The sequence below is a fragment of the Chrysochloris asiatica genome, unplaced genomic scaffold, assembly GCF_000296735.1.
Source record: "Chrysochloris asiatica unplaced genomic scaffold, ChrAsi1.0 scaffold00009, whole genome shotgun sequence".
Taxonomy (NCBI): Eukaryota; Metazoa; Chordata; class Mammalia; order Afrosoricida; family Chrysochloridae; genus Chrysochloris; species Chrysochloris asiatica.
In genome coordinates this window covers 25,865,093-25,872,349 of record NW_006408527.1, presented here as the reverse complement: position 1 = coordinate 25,872,349, position 7,257 = coordinate 25,865,093, and the positions used below count along the sequence as shown (strand labels likewise).

The 7,257-nt window shown below is 37.0% G+C and overlaps 1 pseudogene; it reads right to left on the bottom strand.

Annotated features, from left to right (window-relative positions):
- Positions 1-1,907: 1,907 nt before the first annotated feature.
- On the bottom strand, positions 1,908-2,550 carry LOC102820179 (annotated as a pseudogene).
- Between the last annotated feature and the right edge of the window lie 4,707 nt (positions 2,551-7,257).

The following is a 7,257-nucleotide window of genomic DNA, read 5'->3' as shown; positions in this document are numbered from 1 at the left end:
AGCCACAAAGGAAGAACACGCTCAGCATTTCTCAAGCTGGGGGAACTGAATAAAAAATTCAAGGCTTGACTTTCATTATTTTAAGATTCTCTGGGCAAACTATTGAATGATGCAGAAAGCATCAAGAGAAGATAGAAAGAATACACAGAGTCACTGTACCAAAAGGAAATGGTTAATGTTCAACTGTTTCAAGAGGTAGCATATGATCAAGAGGCAATGATATTGAAGGAGAAAGTCCAAGTTACATTGAAGGAATTGGCAAAGAACAAGGCACCAGGAATTGATTGGATGAAAATTGAAATCTTACAAAAAAGTGACACGGATCAGGAGGCACTCACTCATACCTGCCAAGAAATTTGGAAGACAACTATCTGGATGACTGATTGGAAGAGACCCATATTTGTGACCATTTCTAAGAGAGGTGACCCAATGGAATGTGGAATCATCGGACAATCTCTTTGATCTCATGTGAGTGAAGTTTTGCTAAAGGTAATACAGAAACGGCTACAATCATACATTGACAGAGAACTTCTAGAGGTTCAAGCCAGATTCAGAAGAGGCCATGGAACGAGGGATATCATTGCTGATGTCTGAAGGATCTTGGCTCAAACCAGAGATTATCAGAAAGATGTTTACCGGTACTTTATTGACTATGCAAGGCTTTTAATTGTGTGGATCATGACAAGCTATGGACAACATTGCGAAGTATGAGTATTCCGTAAGAATGCTCATGAAGAATCTGTACATGGACCAACAGCAGTTGTTCCAACAGAACATGAAAACACTGAATGGTTTAAAATTTAAAAATGTGTGCAACAAGGTTGTATTCTTTCACCATACTTATTCAACCTGTATGCTGAGCAAGTAATATGAGAAGCTGGGTTCTATGAAGAAAAATGTAACATTAGGATTGGAGGAAGACTCATTAACAACCTGCGATATGCAGAGGATACAACCTTGCTTGCTGAAAGTGAAGAGGACTTAAAACATTTACTGATGAAGATCAAAGACCACAGTTTTAGGTATGGATTACATCTCAATGTCAAGAAAACAAAAGTCCTCACCACTGGACCAATAAACGGCATTCTTATCAATGGAGAAATGATTCAAGTTGTCAAGGTCTTCATTCTTCTTGGATTAACTATCAACACTCATGGAAGCAGCAGTCAAGAAATCAAAGGACATATTGCATTAGGCAAACGTGCTGCACAAGACCTTTTAAAGTGTTGAAGAGCAAAGATGTCAACTTGAAGACTAAAGTGTGCTTGACCCAAGCCATGGTATTTTCAATAACCTCATATGCATGTGAAAGCTGGACAGTGAATAAGGAAGATCATAGATTTGATGATTTTGAGTTATGGTGTTGGAGGCGAATATTGAAAGTGCCATGGGCTGCAAAAAGAACCAATAAATACGTTTTGGAAGAAGTGCAACCAGAGTGCTCCTTAGAGGCCAAGATCGCCAAACTTTCTCATACTTCGGACATATTGTCAGGAGGGACCAGTCGCTGGAGAAGGGTATCATGTTTGGTAAGGTAGAGGGTCAGAGAGAAAGAGGAAGACCCCCAATGGGATGGATTTGCCAAGTGGCAGTATTGATGGACTCAAGTGTGGCAACAGTAGTGAGGTTGGCCCAGGGTCAGGCAGTGTTTCATTCTGCTGTGTGTAAAGTCACTATGGGTCTCTACCAATTTGATGGCACCTAACAAAAACAACAATTACTCTGCAAAGATGAGATAGAAACATACTTAAAATGTTTTTCAATTGCTACTACAAAATAGTTCATAGGAAAACCATTTGGTAACAAGTGTTCTTATGCTCAAAGTTCTAGAAGTAATCTTTATTCCCCACTGAACTTGGTACTCTAAGATTTAAAAAAAAAAAAAAAAGGTATATCCATCATAAATATTAACTGTAATCTCTAAATTCTTCCTCCTCACTGCAATATATGCTTTTCTTTATCTGTGGACGTCTTGAATCATCTGATGTTGAGGGGTTCCCTGAGCTGGGCTTCCATTTTTCTTCTTCATTTTAGCCTTGCTGGAAAGCTATGGCTTGACTGAGATTGTCAAGAACAAGATCTTCCCTTTCATCATCACTTTCTTCTACCTCCTCAATTTGTTTTTCTGGTTCAGAAATTTGCTTTTTCTTTTCCCCCTCTTCTTTGGAGGCTTACATTTTCCAAGCATATTTTTGGGACAGGCATACCTTAAGTGACCATTTTTTCCCATATTCTTAACACTTAGATATATCAAAGTAGCATTGTCTTTGGATGAAATCAGCTGCTTTTTCATTGTCAGTAGCAATGCTTGTTTTTACCACTGTACTAAATAACTTTGTTGTATATTGATCTTGTAGTTTTGTGCAGAATCTTTACCCAAAAATAAAATAAGCTCCACCCCTTTACTCTTCCTGGTGTCTTTATCTTTCATTACAGTAACCTTTACAACTTAGCCATACTTGGTAAGTATCCAGTGTAAGTCATTGTCAGGGAAAAGGGCAGGTTGGATACATATACTGTACTTTTACTTGGAGCCAATCCATCACTCATTTCTTGCCCAGCCACTTCAGAAAGAATCCAGGAGCTCAGAAAGAACCTTAGCAGCTGTTCACTGAACAACAAAATGGCTAGATACCTTTTTTGACTTTCTTAATTTTCTTATAGCATCTCAATTTGACATATGTAAAATTTCTTTAAAATCATGTCATTACCAAATTACAAAATGATACATTTTGTTAAATGACTAGGTTCAATGCCCTGAGGTATATTTTACAAGTATTGTTAAAGCTCCTTGAGTCTGTTCCATTCATGGGGACCCAGTATAGGGTTTCTGAGGCTTTAAATCTTTGCAGGAGCAGAAAGCTTCACCTTTCTCCTTCTTTACAAGTATATCTTGTATTTAGTTTTCAATTCTTAATTTACAAAAAAAATTATTTTTGAAAGTTACAGGAATTTAACCAAGCTCAATTTTATTTTTATTAAAACTGTATTCTGGTATGGTGTTACAGGTTGATGTGCTGAACTGAAAAGTTAGTTTGAACCTCACGGTCGGCTGTTCAAGCTCACCAGCCGCTTTATGAGTCAAAACCGCTTCGTAGACGCTTAACAATAAGCGCTGGACTGAAAACCACAAGGTCCAAGGCTGAACGTACCAGCCTTTCCTCTGCCAGCCGTTCCGCAGAAAAAAGGGGAAGTTTTCGGCTCCTGCGAAGATTTAAAGCTTCAGAAACCCTATATGCAGTTGATATGAGCTGGAATGGACTCAACAGCATTTAACAAGAATGTATTTGAGATGAGGGAAATGGATTATCACAAACAGCGAAAACGGCTAATAAAAATCACACAACTCATGAAAGTAAGGGGAAAATTGCTTGATGTTTGTGGCTTTTAAAATTTCTTTAGGAAAGTTCAAGAATTCAGTATTGATAAGTGGCATTTTGAAAGTTACCCATTTAGAACAATACACAGGTTACACGCTTCAGTGAGAACTGTGAATGAAGGTAGGCAAAGATATTTGTTGTTATTAAGTGCGGTCGAGTCGGTTCCGACCCATAGCGACCCTGTATACGGTTGCCGAGGAACGGCTGGTGCGCTTGAACCTCCGATCTTGTGCTTCAAACCAGTTTTACAGTCCAGCGCATTAGCCCACAGCGCCGCACCAGGACTCTAGGCAGAGGTATAAACGGAATGAAAAGGACGGCGTGAGTGGCAAATGATCTGGCCAGCCGGGTTGCAGGAGGAGACACATAGGGAAAAAGACCGCAGTTGGGCAGGCGATTACGTAGTAGTTATGAATCGGGCTGCGAACCTTAAGGTCAGCAGTTCGAAACTACCAGCCGCTCCGCGGGAGAAAGATAAGGCTTTCTACTCCCGTAAAGATTTACACCCTCGGAAACCCTTTACAGGGTCTCTATGGGTCGGAACCGACTCGACGGCACTTAACAACACAACAACAAGATGGGCCCGGAGCCCTGGTGTGGCGCTGCAGGAACCAAAAGATCGGTGGTTCAAACCCACCAGTCACTCCTCGGATACCCTATACAGGGTCTCTATGAGTCAGAACCAACACAACTGCACTTAATGACAAGAAATCTGACCCAAGAGACTAGGAACGCGCCTGAGCCCTTAGGATCAGGTGAGTCTCAACCCAGACAACCCTCGCCTCAGCCGCGTTCGTGGTATCACGGGTTCTGGAAGGGTTCAGGTGCCTAAGCCAAAAGGAACAGCCATTCTGCTACTATCTGGCTCTCATTAGAGTGCCTCCGATGCGTCAAGAATTCTATTTCTTACTGAAGAACCAATTATTAATATTGGATGCTATTTATTTCAATAGTGTGAATCAAGTTTGAAGTTATTTTTTCTAAGAATTTTTCTATAACCTTCAAAACCAGTGATGTTTATAGTTATTGTAAATCAAGCTTCGGAAGTCCAAAAAATGAAGACTGCCTTTCTTTTAGGAAAACAACAACAACAAAAACCACAGCAATTTTCTGGCCTTAAGTGCAGTTCACTTAAGTGTTGACAAAATTTTATAGTCAGTCTCCTTTCCTCTTCTGCTAGTTAAACCAGGTTTTCTAGATAGTTCTTAAAATTTCAGATGTATAAAAGTTAGAATTTTACTCAGAGGCTCCAAGTATTAGTGTTTTTACTGAGTACTTGAACTTGAGAGGCATGTGTAGACGTGTCATCCTGTGTGTGAGTCTTTCAGTTGCTATGTGCAGTTGAGTTATTGATTCATTAAAGTTGGATATTTCCTTATGCTCATGATGTGTTTGAACCATGGAGAAAATGAAACTAAAAAAAGTCCAAACAAGTCAGACACCATTAACTACAGTGGTTTCTGATGTTGAAGATTGTCGCTAAGCTGTAATTAATTATGTAGACAGCCATATTTATCCCTTAGTTATAAAAACTCTTCTAGCTGAATTGCTTAAATATAATTTCTAGATATTTCCATTCAGTTAGTTTTAATGGAAAATCTGAAAATGAAATTACAGACTTAAGAGGTACTGTAAAACCATGGTATCTGTAAATAACTCGACTTAGCACCTTTTCGTCACTCTACTGAAACTAGTATCAAGTTCTAGTGTTTTCTTAGTATTACACTGAGTTTACAGTTCTGTTCTAGACCTTTTGCATTAAAGTAGTGGCCCTCTATTCTTGTATCTATTTGTTCAAGTTCTCTGTACCACTGGTGAGTGCTCCTTAGTTTCCTTATCAGCTGCTACAGAATGTTATTTTACATCTCTAAGGCTGTTTGCCAAGGCCACAAAAGAGAAAAGCTTTATTTGTATGCAAGACTAACCCTTTGACTGCTAATATATGTTTCTGCTTGGGGTGCGCCTTGTTATGTATGGTTGTTCTTCTGTGCTAATATGTTTGCTGTTCTCCTTGTATATCTGCTATTTTATATATTTGCAACAGTTTCTCTTATACATATAACAGGTTTGGGGCTTTTAAATAAGCATCACCGGATAGCTTACTATAGTTAATACTGTCTAATATTGACTTTCTCTGTATCTTTTCAGTCATAATCACAAATACTATGGAACAGTATCTATAGTTACTGAAAATTACTGTACAGTTTAGATCTTGACACAAGATTAACCATAATATTGACTCAACTTAGTGATTTCTCTGCTTATACATGAAACATGGACAACTAGCAATGGAATGTTATAATAGTATAGCCTCGCACCGCATCAGAAAACAGATTAATGAAGCTTGTGAACTAGTAATACATCAGTATCATTTGTTGGTTTGGGGACCATTTTAATTAATAATAAATACCCAAAATATAGAACTTTAACCGAAGACTTTCCATTTTAAAGCAAAAAGGGGACTGGACGGACTTACAATTTCTATTCACTCTAATAGAAATCCATGAGGAATGTACACCAAAGTGTTTGAGTACTTCACCCAAACCTACTTTAAAGCATTATGTGCAATGAAGTTGTTATGACATAATTATATTGCATAACTATTTGGTTCATTTTGTTGAGCTTATAATGTATCTGGAAAGTAAAACCTCTTGAAAAAGTCAAACCATCCTGATAATTATTGTAGAAGGACTATATACAGAAACAAAATTGTGTTTTAAAGAGGTAACTTGAAAGTCCAAGAAAGCACTTGATGTTTTGTATGCTTGTAACAAATTGTTGTTCTGATTTTAGTTTTATAGAAAGTATTCATGCTTTTATGTATTTCAGAACTTTTGATGTTAAATGGAAATGGTTTAAATGTATCAATATTTCAGTTTATGTAAGCATGTATATACTGTCCTAAAAGTCACTTGTGTTTCAGTTGTGTGTAAAACTAATTTGCAACTTTTGGGTTAAAATATTAGTGATTTAATATTTTTAAAAAGTCATGAAGTTACAAAAACAAAACAAACCTTCTTCATAGTGTAAGTTCTTTTGATTTTCCTGTGTCCTTCAAGAAAGTATATCCAGATTGCCCCTATGAAATCCTTAATATTGTCATAATCTTCTGAACTGACATCTATAATGTCTTGATTTAATCTTTAAGGTCAATGATTTGGAAAGATTTCCACTTGAGTTTTCTTTAAAATTTCATAGTTTTATGGAAAATATTAATGCTTTTATGTACTTCAGAACTTTGATATGTTACCTTACCTCAAAATTGTTTCTTTTCCCGTGACACAAAAGATATCTTTTTTTTTTTTTTTTTTTTTAGAAAGCACTCTAACAAAACAATTGTTGTTAGGAAGTGTCATTAAGTAGGATCTGCCACATAGTGACCATTTATAAAGTTTCTGAGGCTTTAAAAATCTTTGTGGGAGCAGAAAGCTTCTTTCTGCTATAGGGTGGGAACCACTGGACAGTGTGGTTCACAGTCTAGTGTTTATCCTATGAAGCCAATGTTCTCTCTATAATGGAACTAAATTAACTGTATTACTGGGATAATTTGTCTACAGTCCTCTAGTGATTGCAAACACCTGTTGACACATGTTTTGTTTGGGAATAACCCATGCATTTATGAACTGGAACCCTAGAAGCAATGTATCTTTTTAACTTATTTCCTTATAGATCAGTTGTATAAATGTCAAGTTAATTCATATTAAATGTGGTATTTTCAATTAATGAGTAAAGATAAAATGTTAAATAGTGTTGAGACAAATCTCTATTTTTTCAAAATAGTGTGGTTAGGTTTCTCCCTCACATCACACATACAAATATATTTGACTTAGCAAAAATAAATGACAATATGACATTCTAGCTATTAGAATGAATAAAG